Genomic DNA, 22,290 nt, shown 5'->3' on the forward strand with positions numbered 1-22,290 from the left:
AAGATAAAGGCAGTGCAAGGTGCAGCAATAGAAGATTAAAAGCAAAATAAAACTAGTGGCACCAATTAAAGAGGAGATAGAGGCCTCTCAAGAGGTCCCAACTCCTAAGGCAATGCATGGGGAGACTGTCATTTCTAATTAAAAGGGTGACAACACAGGTAACATGGACCAACAAAACAAAATGATATATGAAAAATGGGCAAAGTCAAATCAAATGAAAAATGGAGGTGGGAGTTCAAGAAGGAGGCATTAAGGAGAATGATACTACTATTGTTGATGTGGGAGTTCAAGAAGGAGGTAGTAAGGGGAACATTACTACTATTTTTTATGTGGAAGAGGTGAGGAGACATGACAAGGGTAGGCTACATGAGGCAAACCATAGAAAGATGTTCCTAGAAGAAAAATAGTAAAAGATGCTACTATATTGTAATGTGTGAATTGGAAGGAAACCAGTTCCATTGTTCTTGATGCCTATAAGCCCTTACTCAATGAAATGACACATAAGAAAGTAAATGCTAAGAGATGCACTAATGAGGCACTAATGAGAAGGTGAGCCAATTCATGATTTACTCTTGGAATCTTAGAGGTTGTTGTATCAAAGAGAAATAAAAGAGATGCTAGAGAATGATCCCAATGGATAATCCAAAGGCCCTAATGATGCAATGATTATTATGATGCATTAAGTTAAGTGAGGCTGAGGCATGAATTGTATGAAGTAAGTGATACCTTGGTGATGCAAGAAGCTAAGTGCAATGATGAGATTTCTTTTTGGAGGAGAATTCAGTGACAAGGTAAATTTGTATTTGTGAACTATCCTAGAAGAAGCAAGGGGGGGACATCAATGCTAGTTGAGCAAGGCCAATAAGATACATCTTATAACATTCCATTTAAGTTTAATAAGAGATTTGTCGAGAATTCATATTGTTATGCATAGCTGTCAAAATCTTGGAAGGGTAAGATGAGATATTTGCCATTAGAAGTGTGAAGAGATTTGCCTCTAAATGGGATAAAGATTATAGGATCAATCATAGGGTTGAAGATAGATTGCTAACACTTCAGCCTATATGAGGCTTTGTAAAACAGCCCCAAGGAGCTTGTCTTGGGGACTCTGATAGTTGAAATTAAGGAAGCTGTGAGGATAAAGGAGAATGAGAAGATGGAGGAGGCTCGGCTAAAAAGAAAATAGGCTAGCTCAAGGAGGTTTTCTCCATCTCCCTTCTATTTCCAAACCATAAAACATATGCATCTAGGGAAACTATTGACAAGTTTCAAAATCAAAAGGGGAACTTGGTTGCAAGTTTTTGACAAGATGATTGAGTTTTCTTTGAAGGATTTGAGTGCAATAGCATGACAACCTACAATAGCATATAAGATTGGACAACGAAGTCTTTTGAGGTGCTACAAAATGTAAAGAGAGGAGTTACAATTAGTCTAAGGAAGCACTATGTACAATAGTGTATAAGATTGGACAAGGAAGTCTTTTGAGGTGTTGCAAAATGCAAAGAGAAGCACTACAATCAGTCAAAGAAAGCACTACCTAGACTACTCATTGAGTAAGAACTATGGGAAGCATTGTCTTTAATGGAACTAGAAGATTTGGTTGGCCCATTTATGTTGATTTTTGGGATTTGATTAAGGTACACTATATAGAAATATTGAATAATCCACATAGGAAAGGAGTTTTGTGTAAGGATGTGAATGCAAGTCTTGTGAAGCTAATTCCCAAAAACAAAATTAGATTGAAGTTTAGTGATTGGCGAAAGATAAGATTGTTACATTTTAAAGCATGATGGCCAAATCATTAGCATTGCATATTAGGGAGGTATGCTTGATTGTAGTGGAAAAGGAGAAAAATGGGAAAAAACAGAAAAAAAAAACAAAGAGGGGCAAAATGGCTTTATAAAGGGTAGAGACATCTATTAATATAATTGAATCTTATGTTGGCCTTAGATAATGCATCCTCTTTGGTTTTGATTTGGATAAGGTGTGTGATAGGACTAGATGGAATTTCATACATTGGATTTTGGAGCACGTTGAGTTTTGAGAGAGATTTAGGCTAATTAAAGCCTTGATTGTCAATGTCTTGATGATTCTATGCCTCGATAGAGGAGTTATTGGGTAGGTGTGAGATAAGGAGTTTGATATGTTGAGGATGCCCATTGGCTCCATTGTCATTTGCAATGGTCACGATTCCTCTAATTTCTTTAACATAGAAGAGAGTTGATGTGAGGGAAGGATAGAAAGGGTTGAGCTATGTATGGGTTTAACATAGAAGACAATTGATGTGAGGAAAATATTGAAAGGGTTGAACTATGTATGGGCACATAGTTTGTGTTAAAACTTTTTGCAAATGATACGATGACTATGTCTGTAGTAAAAAGAGAGAAGAAGGAGAGTCTCTTTCCAACACAACTTGTTTGTGATATATTAGGGTTAGTTTATAGCTTGCAACATACATATTCCCAATGGGCCCATAGGGAGATAAGCCTAAATTCACAACAAATTGCTAATGGGGAAAAGAGGCAAACGGAAGTGCATATGATTTCTTGGGATGCCTTATCTCTACATGAAGGAAAACTAGGATAGGCCTACCTAACTTGAGAGCAAGGGATATTTTGCTCTTGTGTGATTCAATGGGCTAAGATGTCAAGATGGTTTATTGATCAAGGGATGGTAGGGTATAGGAACATGAAAAGATCTAAGTCAGTATGACTAGCTTGTATTTAAAATCAAGGGATTATACGTGGTTGCAATTCCAGTAGTTACTTAGAAGAACCTAGTTGTCATTTGAAATGGAAAGGCCACAAAGGGAATGTAAGCTTGAAGGAAAATACATGGTGGAGAAGGGAAAACATCAGGGAGGGAAATCATTTGGGCCTAATTGAGTTGATGAAATCCAAGAGGATGCAAAATAAAGGGTTTTGTTGATGGAAACAGGTGTGGGATGAGAAGAGATTGACTAGCTACCTAGATTAGAGATCAAGAGAAAGTTCAACCTGGATTTTAGAGATTTATAAGTGCTATATGAGGTATTGAGACTACTTGTTGATGATATTTGACCGACAAGCTATATCTTGTATGATAGCTCAAAATAAATTAGTGGACCATCACAAAGGATGTCAACCTTAGAAAGGTCATAGTAAAATAGTTGAGTGTCAAATGGAACCTCAAAAAATGTTTGAGATGATGGGAGGGTAAATGCCACATTATTGAAAAGGTCATTAGTATGGCAAGTAAAGAAATTTTAAGGTGGGAGGGTAGATGGTAGAAAATATCAGAGGGCGATCAGTATGGCAACCTAACGTATTTGATGTGGAAGACCATGCATACTTGGTTCTTAATGAGGAAGAGATTAGCAAGGTGGTTGGATCTTGACCTAGCTTGCCTACTTATTGCTAAGGAATTTGTTTTGGTTTTGCCCAATTATATGGAGAGTGTGGTTTAGTTTGGAGAGAGCAATGAAAAGTTGGTTTTGATGAGAGGATTTGCATGCAAAAGGAACTGGAGGCCGATACTAATAGGTTTGTTGAAGAGTTTTTTGTCTAATTTGGTAGTAATTTGGCACTACACGAGGACGTGTTCTCTTCAAGACATTTGGAAAATCATAAACAAAGGAGCCATTATTTGAGCACAAGAGTGGAAATTGGCTCATTATTTCGAACACACAGACTCAACTTAAAGCTATGACACCACAATGAGGAGGGTTTTCAAGAGGCTTTGAGACATCTAGGGTTGTCCCATCAACAACTTTAAAGTAGTGTAGTCCATGGGGAGTGTGGCCTTTGCTACAACAAGCCAAATTTTTGTAACTAGGTCTTTTTATCTATTCTTGCAAAGCTAACCTTGTAATAAATATTGTGAGGGCACCATCCCTCTTTACTTTGTTTAAAAGAAGGGTAGTGCTCTTAGCACGTTGTTGTCACAATTCCTCACATTTCCAAGTTTCAAGCTTTGGTCACCTATGATTATGGTTAGTTGGTTATCCTAGCAGACTATAGCATAGGGCCTTGGGTCATATTTTAGTAAGAGACAGGCTCAAGCATGGAAGGCAATTCTCACATTATGTAGCTAATTGAAGAAGATGGTTTTTCATGAAGTCTAATGGAGTTTTCACCTCCTTCAAGAGGTTTAAGGGTAAGAAGAAGTTGTTTGAGAAAAGATTGCAAGGCTCAAAAAGGGGATATGGTTGAGGGGTTGAGAGCTTACCTCCTTCATGGATCAAAAGGGGTGAAGGTTGAGAAGTTTAATCTAGGAGTTTAAGGTTACAAGGGTAGATTACAAATGAGAGAAAAATTGTGAAAGTAGAACAAGATTTGGAGTTAAGGGAAAGAGTAAATCTATGAAAGGCAGAGAAGAAAGGAGAGATGGGAGAGAGGAGAAAGAGTGTTAAGTGTAAGGATGGAAGGGGGGAGAATGGGGGATTTCAAGGTTACAACATTCTGTCACCATTAATAGTGTTGAGGAAGCATGAACACAAGGAAATGAAGCACATGAACACTTGAAGTGAATTGAACATAAAGCCCAAAGTGTGTTGGCATCATTCGATCACAAGTTATTTATAGATGTTCATGGATTCCTCTCTCTTTTTTGAGCATGTGTTAAGGATTCTAGTATTATAATGTCTACATAAGCATGTGTTAAGGAATTTTTATCTCTTCACAAAACACATGTCAAGGACTTTAGTCTTTCTATCTCTATACAAAGGATGTGTCAAGGACTTTATATCTCTATACAAAGCATGTGTCAAGGATTTTCTATTTCTACACAAAGCTTGTGTTTCTTTTGCATAAAGCATGTGTCAAGGATTTTAATTTTTCTTCTATTCAAAGCATGTGTCATGAATTTTGATATCTCAATCACTAAATCTAGTCTTCTTTGACTTGACTATGTTTTTTTATGTCTGGATCTTTTGTGTTTTGGCTATACCTAATAGACACCCAAGGTGAGGGTTAGTTAGGCCCAAGCCTAGGTGTACTACAAGTTCTACTCTAATGCCAAGTCCAGCAAAACAACCATATTAGGACCATAAAGACGGACCTTGCAAGCTGACCTCCTAGCTATAGGTCTAGTATAAGGGATCACCCTCCAAGCTTGAGGTTATCCAAGCACCACACAATGTCCATGATCAATTACAATCCCCATGTCCCATACCAAAGAAGTCCACTAATGTAAGTATTTGACCAAACTAGGCATAGGCTTGCTCATGGTCTCAGTATCCCAAAGGATTCCTATAAATGGGCACACCTCTCATATGTATAGACTTACCCAGAGGTTTCCTTATCTTAAGAAAACTCATACATTGGGTGTTATAAATAAACCCTTTAAAGGGGTCCAATGCTTGGACTTAACCCCATCATTAATGCTCACTCATGCTATGACCTTGGTGTCATAACATTTCTCCCAAGATCATGGCTAGTGAGCTCACCTCCCAGCCGTAGATCTAGTCTTGATCTAGTATAAAGGATCACCCTCCAAACTTGAGGTTAGCCAAGCATCACATGAGTCCATCGATCTAGGTGTTCAACTAGACTAGGCATAGGCCTACTCACTATTTTGGTATCCCTATATAATGAGGCCATGGTCTACTAAATATGCTCTCATGCTCAAGTTATTACAACTAAAGATTTACCACTACTATACACAAGTTTGAATCTCTAGGGATGATATACCATTAGTGTGAAGCTCTAGGGATGATATAGAGTCTACATGGTTTTGGATACTAGCTTTGTGACCCATTCATTTTCTATGTACATCATCGAGATTTTTATTTCTCATTAACAAAATTATCATCCAATGATGCCTCATGCATTGGATTGTCCTTTTATAGGAATTCATTTTTGAATCATAATAAACCAAGGAAGGCCTATGTAGGTGTAGATTGCTTATCTTGGGTATCGGTACATCAAGAAGACCGAGAAGTCTTCACCAAGCTCTTAGATCCGCATCTCTTTGTAGTAGATGTTCCTACCTCTAAATATGCATATCAAATACAATACCTCTCCATGGCCAAATTCCCTAAAGGAATGCCCTAGGAATGATAGAGTAACTTTTGTATAGTCAGAGGGCAAATCCACAAGCACGGATCAAAGAAAATACTCCATTAATGGGTGCTACCCATGAAAGAGTAGTAGTTCCCATTTAGGACTCACCAATTGTGAATTTGGAACTAAGATCAAAGCTAGGAAGGTCTTATAGGTAAGGTTATAGTGGTGTACACTCTTTAAAGAATCTTGTTGACTTAGCACAAACTGGTGACATCTATGAGGAAGACCAATGCCATAGGTCCACATGCTTCTACAGTTATGGTAGGAAGAGGGCTACCATAGGACCACATGACTCTATAGTGAATCATACCATGGGAAGGATTCCAAAGTTGGGTTGTGGAGTACAAGGGTCCATTCAAGCAAGTGCCCTCATGTTGGCTACTCTTGGCTATGCTTTTTACCCTTGTCAACACAACGTTAACAACTCCCCCATATCAATTTGAATCCCATCATTGGGTATACAATGCTTTAGGTTGGAAGTTTTTGCATCTTTTGTGATCCATGGAGCTCTCCAATTGGTAGAATTAGATTCTCTTACAATATATCTTAGCTTTCTTTTTTATGTGGTTGTTATTGTGAGCATTTTGGCTACTTTGGTCTTTGGCAGGTTGCCCTTACTTTGGCCAAATCTTAGTGAATAATTCAAGATCCTTGTTGAATTTATGGAAAGCTAAATTGTTTGATCCTTTTGGTGAAATAAACTCAAAGTTCCTTATACCTTGTTGATTGCACAAAAAACAATTGTGGGTTCACGCATGGCATAATCTTATGCATTGGATCTTTAGAATACTAAATATTGTGTGTACAAGATTTTGCATGTTGATAATGATTGATCATGATCACTTCTTTGTCTTTTACCTATCTTACAGATCCTCATATTGATGGGCCTTGTGTTTGATTTATCTTCTTCGGCATCAATTTTGGCTAATGAAAAAGGTGTGGTGTTGCTTGATTTATTCCATTTGTATAAAATGAAGGGCTCCTAGGGCCTTGGCTTTTATTGATTAATCGATGAGAGGGATGTTTGTTAGATAGACAAGGATGAGGATATCAATGATGAGGCTTAGGATTTGCATGTACAATTATGGAGCTTATTGGTGACTTGAGGTGTGGGTTGGTGGTATTGACAACGTTAATCCCAAAGAATTGAGTGTATTTGCTTCATGTGCTGATTTATTTTGATGGCACCCATTGTGCTCTTACTAGCTCCCTAGTTTCACCTTTATTTTTTGCAAGTGCACTTGTGGAGATTATTGGGTGTGTTTTGCTACCTAAAGTAGATATTTTAGTTTGATCACCTGATCTAAGGATTCGTAGGGACTATGCCTTGATTTTAGGATTGAATGCTTGACGTACTTGTGCCCTTTCATACTCAATCTAGGGCTACATTCGTGCATCTTTTGTATCTTTATGTGGAAACCTTATGTCTGCTATATAGGTATGTGGACTTATGGAGTTGTAGGATTTAGAGTTTTACTAAGTGCCATTTCTTTTATTGTTTTTCTCTTTCTTTCAAAGATCAAGACCATCATTGGTGATATATTCCATTATGAAACTTCTTTCTTGTTGGTCATTTTGTATTTTATTGAAGCCTTTATAGCCTTGTTGAGTAGATAGCATTATTGGTGAGTTGGACTAGTGTGGAGAGTTGACACACGTTCACATGTGGACATGCATTTATCGAAAGGCAAATCCATTCTTGCTAATGTTGCGAGGTTGGATAGTGAGTGTAATGTCCAGTGGTATATGTTCTACACTTGTTGTGTCCATTTGTTGACTATGTGTGTCCATACTAATTGCATGTATCTATACACCCATTCTTTTAGCATATTGCATAGTCCATCGATAGTTACAATTTATGTTAGGGCTAGGGGGTTCTCGATTTACTTGATGTAGCTTTATCATGCCCAACTTATTCTTCTATCCAAGTGTTGATGCCAATTGGGTACAAAGCATGGATAAAAATTGGTACTCATCTTTCTTTTATATCCAAATAGATTCTGTCCTTTGTTGTTTGGATTGGAACACTCATTGATTATCACTAACCATTGTCTTTCTCTTTGATAGGTCCATGTTGACATATTGTTGAGTTGTAATTTGACAAAAGGATTTTCTTTGTCCTCATTGAATTTTATTATTGACAAGACTTGGCTAGTTTTTATTGCTAGCATATCTTTGAGATTGATGAGCTCTTCTCTTAAGTCTTGTATCTTGTAGTTTTGTTTTCCATGGCATGAAGTAAGTTTGTTTTTTTGATATTGCTATTGTTGTAGTTGTTTGAGTTAGGCCACCTACTGTTACCAAGCATTTTGGAATTTATTCATGAGCTTTATTTACCCTATTCCTCTTAAAAACATCCTTGACTTGTTTTCAATTTTGTATGCATCTTTCCTTATTGTTATCATTTCTTAATTTTGTTTAAGAATTGGTCTTGTGATTGTTCTATCATTGTATGAGATAGTGCCTGTAATAGTGCTTATACACGTTCTATCAAGAACTTATATAAGATAGTGCTTGTGATTTTTTAATCATTGTATCTATCCTTAGGGAATTGTTTAGTGTATATGCAAGGTGTGACTTCCCTTCCATGGCTAGCATCCATATTTGAGACCTATTGGATAGAGTACATCCTTTTTCATTTTTACATAGTAGTGGTGTACTTGAAGAGTTAGTGGTAGAGATGAATTTGAATGACACATCTTGGTTTTTCCCTATTAGAGAGATGTATGTCAGGACATTCAAGTGTAATCATATGGATTGCATCCTCAGTTTTCATTCTACTTCAGTCATCACTGGACTTCTTTTTGCTCCTTTATCTTGCCTTTGTTTTGCCTACTTGTTGACCTACATGTTACCAATAATGAGCTAATAATTGATTTTTTAAAACATGTTGGAAGATAATCCTCTTTACTAGTTGGTGCATCTAAGGATCCTATATGTGTTGACCTATGCTTGTTAATGGATTTCATACCTGCTCCACCAATACCAACTTTGGATTTGGAAAGCTACCTTTCCTTTTGCCTCAATCATTCATTGGTCATTCTCAATTGATTATTCAATCACTGTTGCAACATTGTATATCTCTATTATAGTATTGCAACTATAATGATTTATTTGCTCTTTAAATTCTTCATGCTTTCCTTTGAGTGGGGCTTGATTATTGATAAATTTTCTCTATTAGTACTTTGTAGCATGATGTAATAATTTTTCATGGTATCTTGGTTGTTTTGAGTTACCTTTGGCAATGTTGCCTAACATTTCATGATTAATGGAGTTTATTGATGACACTCTCTAGGTGGATCTCGACTTAATCTATTAATTGTTATAAATCATAGCATAAACATTTTGGGCACGGGCCATGGATTTTGTGGCACCACATACATTTTGAGGTACCAATCAAATGGCTGGGAGTGTTGGCACAAAAGTGACATCCATAGATAGGAAATTAAAGGACCTATTGAGTTAAGATAGAGAATATGACCTTGCATGCACACTTAATTAAGGTCAAAAGAGAAACAATATAAAGAGTTTGGTTGAAGAAACAAGGCCATGGAATCAATGACCAAACTTGATGATACACCTCAACAACTAAGTTTATACCCATCAGAAGTAATATAAGACTAAACACATATGATTGTCAATTTCACGATCATTCCTTCAGGGTTGCATGCTACCCTCGAGATTGACTCTACAATCTCGTGAAGGCCAAATTTGTCAAAGTTAAGGTATGAACTACATGTCCAATACTTGGCAACTCAAACTCGAATGCCAAGGACATTTTATAGTCTTCTAGAGATAACCCACATTGCAAGGCCAAATACAAAGCTAGGTGCAAGATCAATCCCAAAAGAAAACCTTAGTTCTAATTAAAATTTCACAAATCACCATGTACACCAAGCCACTTTCGAGATTGCCACCAAAAGAGTCTAGATTGGATCCTAGCCCATTAAATAGTGGGTGAAAGAATTAATGCCACTTATGAAAACACTCCATAGCAATCTCCATCCTTGAACCTACCATTTTCATTCTAGAAAGCATATCATAGAACATAAGATTTAAGATATCAAATATTGATGTGATGGGCTACTAAAAAGAGCAAAAGAATAGGAGAATTATATAACTAAGCAAGGATATATATTCAATCCCTAACGGGAGGAGAGATAAAATCCCTACCTCCAGGGAGTATGCTCATAAGAAGCATGACTAAGGTGTGCTCTAGATTGCTCGCACCCTCATGGAGTCGTCTTTTAGAGATAACCAACATTGCAAGGCCACATCCAAAGTTAGGTGCAAGATCTATCCCAAAAGAAAACCTTAGGTCTAAAGTAAAGTTTCACAAATCAAGATGTACATAGAGCCCTTTTAAGATTGCCACCAAAAGGGTTTAGAATGGAGCCTAGCCCATCAAATAGTGGGTGAACCCTTATGCAAACACTCCATACCAATTTCCATCCTTGAACCTAAAATTTTAGTTCTAGAAAGAGTATCAAAATGTATAAAACATCCCTTTAGTCTCACAAAACAAAGCTATTATAGAATAAAAGATATAAGATGTCAAAGGTTGATGTGACGGATTGCTAAAAAGAGTAAAAGACTAAGATGATTATATAATTGATCAAGGATGCAGCTTCAGGCCCTAATGGGAGGAAAGATAAAATCCTGACCTTTGGCAGTAGGTCATTGGTAGCATGACTTAGGTGTGCTCTAGATTGCTCACATCCTCATGAAGTAGTCTCATAGATGTGCCCCAGGCTCCTTACCTCAGGCTCATCAGTGGCATGATTGAGTATCTTTGTATTTGTTCTAGCCAAAGGAGTTCTAGGGGGATTTCAAAATTTATTTCTCTACTTTATTCCTTAGCTCCAAGATTTATTAACAATTTAACAGATAAACTCATCAAGGTACAAAGGGCATGGTACTTTGCATGGAATTAATATCGTTTACTTTAAGGCTTGTGCAAAGTATTGTTCCCATGGGATAGCATCTCCATGGTTCCTTGTTTTCCACCATTCGTCATGCACCAGGGTCAAAAAACACGCATCAAGGTGTCTCGTTCAAATATGCAAGTCTCTGATGGACATGGTACTTTGAAAATCTCTTAATATCATATAATCTAAAGCCTATACAAAGTACCATGCCCATTGAATATCATTTGCATGGTCGAGGGTACATTTTTTCTTATTTTTTGCCACCCGTCATGCATGAGGGTCCAAAAACACATATCAGAGTGTCTCATTCAAACTTGTGAGTCTCCGATGGGCATGATAATTTGAATGGGCCTTAGTATTATCTAGCTGAAGGATTAAGAAAAGTATTGTGTCCATAAAATATGTCAAGGACATGTTTTCTTTTATTTTCCACTCATCATGCATGAGGATCCAAAAGCATGCATCAAGGTGTTTCATTCAAATGTGTGAGTCTTTGATGGGAATGGTACTTTGTGTGGGAGTTATTATCATAATCTTATCAACATCCTGCAACCATAAATAAATCAAAATAGACAACTGCAGCACACAAAGCGGCCGACTATAGGAACAAAGGTGGCACAGACATCTCTAGCATCAAGCAACAACACCCAATAACACACAGTAGAGGTGTGGCATGAAATAGACAAACTTAACCAACTGACGTGATGATGGAGTAGCCAACAACAAACTCTATCAACCAAGGCCACAAAGACAGACATGGCTGGATCCTATGCAAGACAACTTTGGCCTCAAGTGAGCAACAATCTACAAGCAACAGAACCAACAACAAACATGCCAACTAAACACAAGGAAGCAATGAAACCATTTGCATCTATGCTATAGCCATAGACTCCAATAGCCAAGGAACAAACAACTTCCCATCAACAAATATTCAATAAGCAGGCAAACTTAGACGCAATGATGTGCAACAAGTAGTCAGCTTGGACTTCCAAGCAACGACACACATCGAGGGCTGACACATCAATGCCAATCAATAGGCCACCACTATCAAGTGTGGCATGAAGAAATTGTAAGGCGGACACTCTACAATAGATCCAAGCAACATCGAAGCAAGGCTCTCTACAATAGACCTTCCCTAGACCTTGCAAGCAGCCACCAGATGCAATACACAAACAATGAACAAACAATCCTACAGGCACTAAATAGAAGTGAGGAGAAGCGATAGTGGTAGAGATACACACAGAATTGGACAAAGCAAGAGAAAAGCAACGAACTCAAGCATGGCCTTCACACATGTGGAGGCAAGACAATGCAAAAAAGGCAACTGCAATGACACAACAGAATCATCCAAGATTTTGATGAAATCTCTAAAGATTCTGAAAAAGCTTATCGCCTTAAAGGTTGGTCTTGGCACTGACACATGGCAGTATGTTCACACATAGCCTTGGGATTGGTTAAGCTTTTGACATGTGGCACATTGACATGTCAACCCTATTTGCCACATCATGAGTTGACTCCACATATTCACGTCATCTGACACATCACACTTAACATGTCACATTGCCATGTTAACATCTTGGCCATTAACCACATCATCTATCCACCTCAACAAGCCACCTCACCTTACCACATCATCCACATCAGTAGTCCACATCATCTCCCACATCATCGATGACATGTGGCATATAGTGCCTATTAGGCACAACTACCTCCTCACTGGCACGCTTTGCACTCTGCATGTGCACACTTGACATGTCGTCACAGTGCCACATTACCTTTTTTGCCCCTCTACCTTGATCAAGTCATATATCCAAAAAGGTAAATCGATTAATTTTTTGAACTCTCGTCACCTCACACATAGGTTTTGACACTTGAATTGCACAGTTTTGTCCTCTACATCAAATCCCCTTCTACTACACATTGAAGCCTCTTCATCGTCACATCCGACCACAACACACTAAAGAAATAAAGGAAAAGAAACTATTTCTTAAAATTTTACCCTTGACGGTTGGTGTAGCATAGATTCGTTTACCATAGCAAAGACAATTTGAATTTCTCCAATCAACCAATCAAAGCCATGCCCCAAATTCTTGACTAGTTCCTACTCGGAGTCAATCCCTGTACACATGAGGTTTTAGATGATAATATTTCCTAAAACCCTATCATCTATAGATCAGTGCGATGAGCAGACTTTACAGTGTTTTTCAGAGGTATTGGTAGATTGTTTCAGTGGGTACGTTGCACTTTAGCATTTCACATGCCTTTATTGTAAAGCCTTATTGGCTATTTTTTGTCATTTATGCACGATATTGGAGCCTTGTAAAGCCTTCTTGGCTATTTTGGGCATCTATTGCCAAACAAGCCTCATAGCAAATTGGATTATATTACAGTTCTATCTTTGCCAAAAGTTCATATTGTAGTTGATATGGATAGTATTCTTCACAAGCACTTTGAGTAACATTTTGCATCATGTGTACCATTAGAAATCTCAATTTGGAGGCATTTACTAAGCTAGACAACTCCAATTATGATACATAGAAGTATTGAATAGAGACCATACTTGTCCTTCAAGGCAAGTGGGAATATGTAGGTGGGTCTACACCTAAACCATTTAATGGCCCCGTAGTAGATCCTACCATTGCCCAAGCATAGGCATCTGATTAGGATAAGAAAGACAAGTATGCATATTATTTGATCAAGAAAAATTTTCAAGATATCATGCTTGGAAAATCAACATGGTCACAACATCAAAAGAAGCATAAGATATGTTCGTAGCTCTTTATGAGTCCAAGAATACTTCCAAGATTCCGTCACTTAAAACCCAAATCATGCTTACATACTTGGAATTAAGAATTAGAGCAATCATCTTGAAGCAATAAGAGAGACTATGAAGCCCTACAAAGATGGTTCAAGTCATCCACAATGGACTTGGAGAGGGATATGAGAATTAAGACAGAAGCCAGAGGTAGCGGTACTTAGAGAAGTGGACATCAACATCAAAATCAGCATCAATAATAGCACATACAATCACCATCTAATAGAAAATCATTCCAATAAAGGAAGATTGAATGCATCCACCAACAAGTCATACATTCATTGGTCATAACTTTGGATATTATGAATGAGATTGCTGGAAGAAGCAAGAGGTCAATCTAGCAGCAATAGAGGGAATTTCCATGGAAAAGGAAATCATTGTGGTGGACATCAAAGTCACAGTCATTATGCCAATGACTCCAACACAATGTATCTTGTGAGTGAGGATATGCAAAAGATTGACACAATATATCTTGACATTGATTGTGATTCTAAGGAGGAATGTAGCTATTAAGATGACCATGTAGATCAAGATCCTTGTTACATTGATTGTGGTGCATCATCTCGCATGACAAATCATCAATAATGGTGTACAGAGATGAAACCATTAGAAGGACCCAAGAATGTTATCTACACTATAGATAACACAATGAATCCAATACAAGGGGAAGGCATAGTCCCTATGAATGATTTTACTGGTACAAAAGGATTAGTGATCACATGTATAGATACTGCTTAGCAAAATGCATTAGCTAAAAGGAAGAATGGGATTTAAGCAGATAGTTCTAGAGCAATGCCCAATGAGAATTGAGAAGCATCTTTTAAATCACTATTAGGTAGAAGCAATTCTCACTGCAAACTGCTTACTTAATTGGCTTCCAACCAAACCGATTCAAGGTATGACACCTACAAGCCACACATTTGGCATCTCCACATATTAGAGCAATTCTCACTGAGAAGAATCTTCTGACTCAATATTGCAAACTACTTGCTTAATTGACTTTCAATCGAACCAATTCAAGATATGATACCTTATGAGGTGTTCACTAGATACAATCCATGTATTGGGCATCCTCACATATTTGGGAATCTCCGCATATTTGGTTGCATAGTATATGCCCACATACATGATGATCATCGCAGAAAGTTGGATGTCAAGTCCCATAAATGAATCATGGTTGGATATTGTGAAGAGATCAAAGCATACAAGTTGTATGATCCCCTCAACCAAAAAGTCATAATCTCTAGAGAGGCAAGAATCAGAATAAAAAATAGATACATAAGAGAAAGTCACACCGATTACTTACTCACCTACAAAGACACTTGATGAAGAAGAACAAGAATTGCCCAACATTACAAAAAATTTGGACTCAAAAAGGGCCTTGTAAGGGAACCCTTAGGCTGGTGACATGGAAGAATAAGGTGAATAAAACCCAATAGAATATTGGCTAGTGGAGGGCAATAGAATATTAGAAGTGGCCTAACTTCTCTATTTCTTTATTCAATGGCCCAAACAATCATGTGGAGCACCCACTTGCTATCTCAACTCTCCCATTTTTAACTGCAACCAAATTGGGAAACCTAGTTTTTCAACCAAACATGTACCATTTGACCTGAAACCAAATCCTCCCATCCAACTACCACACTCCTTTCATTCTCTCTCATTCCTCTTCCTTCCCTCTCATTTTTGAGCACCATTTCAAAAATTTCTTTGCTCCATCCCTTTTTTCAAATTTCTTGCTAGCTCGAGCAGGAAGCTTATTTCCTATTCTCCCTCTCACGGTATGGACTCTCATGCCAAAATCTCGTCACTCCTCTTCTCTACCTGCGTTTCCCTCCCATTTCACTCTCGTTTTTTCAAAACTTTCAAGATTTTTGAATGAGATTCAACCTACCTTCTCCTTTCTCTATTTTGGCATTCTCCTTCAGATCTCGCCACATCCTCTCTCATTTGAGATTCTCCCACGATCTGAAATCATTTCATTTAGGAAGACAAGGCAATCACTATTCTAAGTAAACCATGAATGATACAGGGTGTTTGGAGCTTAGAAGGAGCTACTGGATGAGATTCTTTGAGAAAGAATCAAATAAGATTGACTTTTAGGCAATGTAGTTGCTGATGCATGAAAATCAATCTTTCTTTTGCCCATCTCTCAATACTAGTCACTTTCCCTGCTGCAATCTCTAAGGGTGCATGATTTCGAACCATTTGTCAAGGTTTGGGGTCCATCCAGACAGCTTGTATGGAGGTTTAGGTGAGATAATCTTTGGAACAATGCAACACAGTGATTATGATAAGATTTGTTTGTTAATGATGTAACTTTGAAAAAATAATTAGTTTGTAGTCCATTTTGTGTAGTTGTGTTGTTTTATTTTATTACATGGTTTGAAAACATTGAAAGATTTGTTTGTTTTGTAAGAAATTTCATGAGAAATGAGTCTTTTCCACTCTTACTATCAATAGTTTTCTATAGAATATTGCTTGAAATAGATTTCGAGATGTTTGGGAGCATATAATTTGTTTTCAAGCAAGAACCATCAACTTCATCATTCCTGGAACACATTTGGGACCACTAGGAGGGACAAGTTTGATCACATTTTTCTTTCAAAGAACCTTGCTCCAAGAATTAGGTACTGTTCATTTATGTAGTTTTAGAATGTTTTTAGTTTTCAACTCAAATCAGAGTTTGTTAGAGCAACTTGCATGGAGATTTAGGTGAGAAAACCTTTAGAACAATGCAAGACAACGAAAATAACGAGATTTTATGATGCAACTTTGAAGAAGCAGTTAATTTGTAGTTTGTTTTGGTAATTTTGTTGTTTTCTTTTAATACATGATTTGAAGAGGAAGAAAGATTTGTTTGTTTTAAAAAGACACACTCTTACTCTTGCGGTTTTTTATAGAAGATGGTTTGAAATAGATTTGGAGTTGTTTGGAAGCATATAATTAGTTTTGGAGAAATTTCCATCAACTTCAGCATCCTAAATTACAAGAGGGACCATTGAGGAGACAAGTTTGATCACGTTTTTCCTTCAAGGATCCCTATGAGGTATTGTTCATTCACAGAGTTTAACAATGTTTGATGATAAGTAAATGTTTTTTTAAATTTGTAGATTTCAATTGTTAGATTTGGCATGCAATTGGGGTTTTCATTTTTGCTTGGTTTGATACTGTTCTGAAACATGTCATGTTTGTATATCGTTTGTTGATGTCAATGTATTATATTAGGTGGAAAGTGTATGAAATCATGCAAGCCTATCGGAATTTTAAAAAGGTGGATATCCATTTTCAAATTGATGCAGAGAATGCACCATTTTCAGAGGAATGAATCCTCCTTAGCAAGTGAAAGTGATTTATTAGCTTTTCAAAATCAAGGAAATACATATATGGATTTGTGATTAGAAGGGAAAATATATCCAATAGATCCACAAACTTGTCAAACTCCTCAATTCCATTGATTGACCAGCTTAGTAAAGTTCTTATGTAAGGGTGAGAATGGTTTGTTAAGACATTGTCGAAGGTTGATTGGTCATGGAGCAAGTAGCCTTCATAGCCCAATATCAATCTTTGCTTAGTGAAAGAGACAAAAGGATCGCAATGTTGAAGGCTTGGAATCAACATTTGGTATCATCTATGCAAGCTACAAGTGTTCAAATGTCTGCATATGATGGCATAGAGAAGAAAAATTAGGAATTACAGGTAAAGGTTCAAACATTAGATGCTCAATTGGGAGAGAGCACTATAAATGCAATTCACCATTCTCCTTGCAACTAGCAACATTGATGAGGATGTTGGCTAGCATCCCGAGGGTCATTCTGCATCCACAAGTGGTGGAGCAAGTCCATCAACAAGTGGTGGAGGAGATGACATAAACCTAGACCTGGAGCTTGAGGAGCATACTATAAACCTAGTTGAGGAGCCTGAGGAGCATACTATTAACCTAGCTGAAGAGCAAGATGCATATCCATCCTCCACCTATAATCCAGATGAGGCAGCAACCAAGCCACACCTTGCTTCGATTGATCCAATTAGGATTGAGGATGAGGAATACCTTACCTTATTGGAAGTGATGGAAGAAACCGGTCTCCGAGAGGATGAGGTGCTATGTCGGCTCTCAAATGACATCTTTGATGATGTCATTGACTTTGATACTCCAAACCATCCAGCAATCGATGAGATTGCACGCTTCGATGACTCAAGACTCAGTGATCTGGAGGCAATCCAGCAAACACAGAAGGCAATTGAGGATGCCGCTCTAGAGTACGACATGTCCGATGAGGAGTTGATGAATTTGCAGAGGAAATTATTCAGGGAGGCTGGCACCTCAAGCCAGCATGATGGTCTGTAGCTGGCGCAGTCTACGATGAGGCATAAAAGGTATGTAGCTTTGCCAGCTTCATCATGTGATTCAAAATTATCAGTATAATTCTAGGTTCCATTTCAGCAACAAAAATAAATGCTTCGTTTTCAATTGGTAGGGAATAAAAAATAGGGTCTAGGGTTTAGGGTACAAACCCCAACCAATTTTTTTAATTTTAAACCCAAGCTATGCAGCATGCATACCCAGCATGTACATGGATTTTTAGGGCTTTGGTCGCATGATGTTGGATATCACAGGGTGTGGAAAATCCATGTACATGCCTAGTATGCATGCAACATAGCCTGGGTTTAAAATAAAAAATTTTGGTTGGGGTTTGTACCCTACATTATATTTTTTATTCCTATACTTGAAATTAAATAAATTTGACTCTCCATTCCCACAACCTCCTCCAATTTGCCCTGCCACTCCATTTTTGTACAAAATTAGGGTTATGGTTTTCTAACATAGGTAAATATTAGGTTTATGGTTTCTATTCAACCCATAGGGAATACAATTATTTTAAGGTTTTCTCACAAATGAATAATACTATGTTAAAACAATTATTTCTGGGAGGTCATTGAGACATAAGGAACCATGTGCATGATTTTTATGCCAAAAAACCCCCTGCAAACCCTAAATCTAACATCATGCAACCAAAGCCCAGTTTCTACACTCTAGTCGCATGATGTCGGATTTAGGGTTTGCAAGGGGGGTTTTTTCCATAAAAATCATGCACATGGTTCCTTATGTCTCAATGGCCTCCCCTAAATGATTGTTTTAATAGATTATTTTTCTTTTGCGAGAAAATCCTAATTCTTATTAATTCTTGAAATTTTATGTTTTCTTAATTTATATAATCTTCAGGTTTTGATGTGATATGTTGGCTGTAGGATATATTATGGGGTGATGAATATGTTGGATGCAAGGGTGGAACTAGAGGGTCTTATGATGGGGGGATGGCTTCGATTGGCCACTACATCAACAGAGTGGCTCAACACATTTTGGTGTTCCATCGACAATTATTGCCATATGGAAAGATGAATAACATGAAGTTCAAGGTCCTCAGTCGGATGGTGAATATGAGGCCCATCCATCCTATTGCAGATCGTGTTGTTTTGGTTAGGCGTAGTGTAGCTTTATTTTTGTTCTCGGACACACGATTCGGTCCTCTCCATAGTATCACAGCTATTGCAGGGCTAGCTGGCGTTAGAGATCCCCAGGCTATAGAGAATGAAATGGCGCAACCCTCTCTGCTTCAGTAAGCAAAAAAGGGATCTGAACCAAGTAAGAAGAAGCGCAAACTAGAGTAGCTTGTGCATTAAAGTGGGTGCTCTTTGTAATACTACTCTTTGTCAATAAAGAATACCATTTTCAAATGATTTTCTCTTCCTGCTACAGAACATTGTTTCCTTTTCCATGTTAAGTAAAATTGAGTATTATTTCCTTTTACATGTTCCAATGAGATTTGATGTTTATTATTTCATTTTGCATGTAAGTAAATTGAGATTGCGTGTAAGTAAATTAATAGATTGCAAATACAATGAAAATAAATTTGAGATTGCACATACAAAGACAATTCAAAAAAAGACACTTTATTATATTGAAAAGAGGCTGATACAAGACTAATGCCCGTAGGCAAAATACATGAACTCTAACTATCACCCAAGGTGGAGCATACAACATCCCTAAGTGCCCTTGGGCTTTCTAAGACAGATAATAAATTGCATGCCTCTTCGTGGATGTGGAGGGCCTCTTTGGCCTAGACCTAGAGCTGGGTGTCCCCTCCCCCATGGGCGTGGACATTGATTCTCTACTCTTTACTTAGTCCTTTGCTCTGTCCTTCACTGTTTCTCTTCCTTGCACTCCTTCTTTATGCTCTTTGAGTCATCAGCCTCTACATTATGATCCTCTTGTGCCTTCCTCTGTCCCTCTGTCTATAGGCCTGCCCTTGCTCCCTCTCTGGCCTCCGGAATTGCAGTTTCTCCCTTCAACAAGGATCATCGGGGGGAGAAGGGGGGGGGGGCCTATCACTCTCTATCTCTAAGCCTAGAGGTGGGTCCTACTGTGCTAGTCTCCATGGTGCCTTGGTCTTGGGCCTAGCTATGGGGGATGGAGAGAGTATGCAAGAGAAAGGGTGAGGGTGCGAGAGAAAGGGTGGAAATGTCAGGGGCAAGTGGGAGGTGGTGTGGGAGTGGAGAGCTCTACAAACAATGAAATGAAAATGAGGGCCCATTCTTTTATATAGGGCCCAAAACCCTAATTTTAAAAAATCCTTGTTTTAAATAAAAACTCTTTAAAAAGTAAAATTGGTGCAACCTTGAGCTAAATACTTATAATTAACATCCAATAACTCAAAATTTCTCATTTATATTGCAACTCATGGCCATTATACGTTGGCTTTACTGCAAATCACATAACTAAAATTACAAAGAAATTCTGAAACTTATGCGTCGGCATCCACATTAGAAGAGTCTACACCATTATTTTCATCTGTCTCCACCTATATGCACCCTTGTCTATGACGGGTTGCACGCCACCTTGCATGATTCTGGCTTGCATTCTATGAGTTGTATATTCTTCTTCGATGTTCTGTGTTAACATCTTGCACTGCATGGGACACTAAGGACTCTTTGAATGCTAGTGTTGTAGCTACTCTTATTTCAATATGCTTGTACCACCATTGAACCAATTGAACCATTCGGCCTGACTTAGTTCTACCACCCTCGTATTGGGTCACTCCTCGGTCGCTCTATTATATGCACAACATGCTTGGCAATGCGATCTTTCCATCCCTTGAGCACTCCGATGCTTCCATAATTTCATGCCATGTATGGTGCATGAGCATATAAAATGTGTTGCCAAATGGAAAAACAAATTAGTATAAATATAGGACCGTTCAATATGCACATCTCAATGTCCAAGTTAGAGATTACCATATATTGTGTGAAATGATTCTTTCCCCAAGCTATCTCCATATTCTGGCTAAAGCCATTCACAGCATTGATGAAACACTATGCATCATCATCTTCGAATATTTTCTTTTGTAGTAAAGGTACCAAGCTATCAAGAGCTAACCACACTCATGCCTTTTCCTATCTTTTTTGTCCTTTTCCCCCTGGTTCACAACAAGCATTGTGTAACTTTCTCCATACATCAAACTCACTAGCGCGTTTGAACTTATCATCCTTCTTCTTTGCAGAAAGGAATTTTAAAGCCTTGACATCACCAGAGCTTGGCTTACAAGGAACATTTCCCGTTTTTTCAGATCTTTTCTCATCTTTTGTAATCTTTACTTGCCGAGAGTGTAGTCCCATATCTGAAAGAACCTTTTCAATTCTTGCAGTCATCCTCTTACTCTCTTGTTGGGGCTTCAAGTTATATGCATCAATTATGTACAGATGCACCGACTTTTCATTTATTCTCACAATAGCATGAAGCACATAAACGTGTACTCACTCAAGAGGAATTTCAAGAATTGGGCTCCATAATGGATCTTTCCTTGGAGCATCCCTATCCAATGCCTTAGTTTGATCTATCTCTGCAAGTTCAGAGGCCCATTGCTTTTGATTCTTTTTACCACCCTTTACAGGTACTCTCGATTGCATGTGTAGTGGACAAGGATGGCTTATATTTTCTCCATGTGCCACATTAAACAAACATTTAATAGTCTTGAGGTCAGCAACAACTAGATGCCATTCTACATAGTAGGATCCATAGCCCTCAACTTCAAGTAGCTCACCATTGTTATAACCTTTAATCACACTTGGGATATCAGTTTGGTCAGAAACTTTCGGCACCTGCAAAAAAAACTCTCAGTTATTTCAAAATATTGTAAGTCTTTTTACATTACTGCATCAAAATTCAAATCTCCATCATACCTCAAAGGCAGCCAACCACCAAATCTCTTGTTTTGATTGCACACTGAACTGTCTTGCATCATCAAGCTCAATTTCAAGGTCTGGTATTCTATTCATCATTGTCAAACTAACTCTTTCTAATTTTTGACCTTTGACCACCTCACTTTCATCAAGCTTTAGTACAATCTTCAGAGTACCATTGCATTCCTCCATAAGCATATCATAAAGCTTCACCATGGCTTATAAAACTCTTTGAACATCCATCACAAAGTTATTGTTGACTATC

The sequence above is a fragment of the Dipteris shenzhenensis genome, chromosome 27 (assembly GCF_047967505.1).
Source record: "Dipteris shenzhenensis isolate YYH24624 ecotype China chromosome 27, Dip_SZ_1.0, whole genome shotgun sequence".
Lineage (NCBI taxonomy): Eukaryota > Viridiplantae > Streptophyta > Polypodiopsida > Gleicheniales > Dipteridaceae > Dipteris > Dipteris shenzhenensis.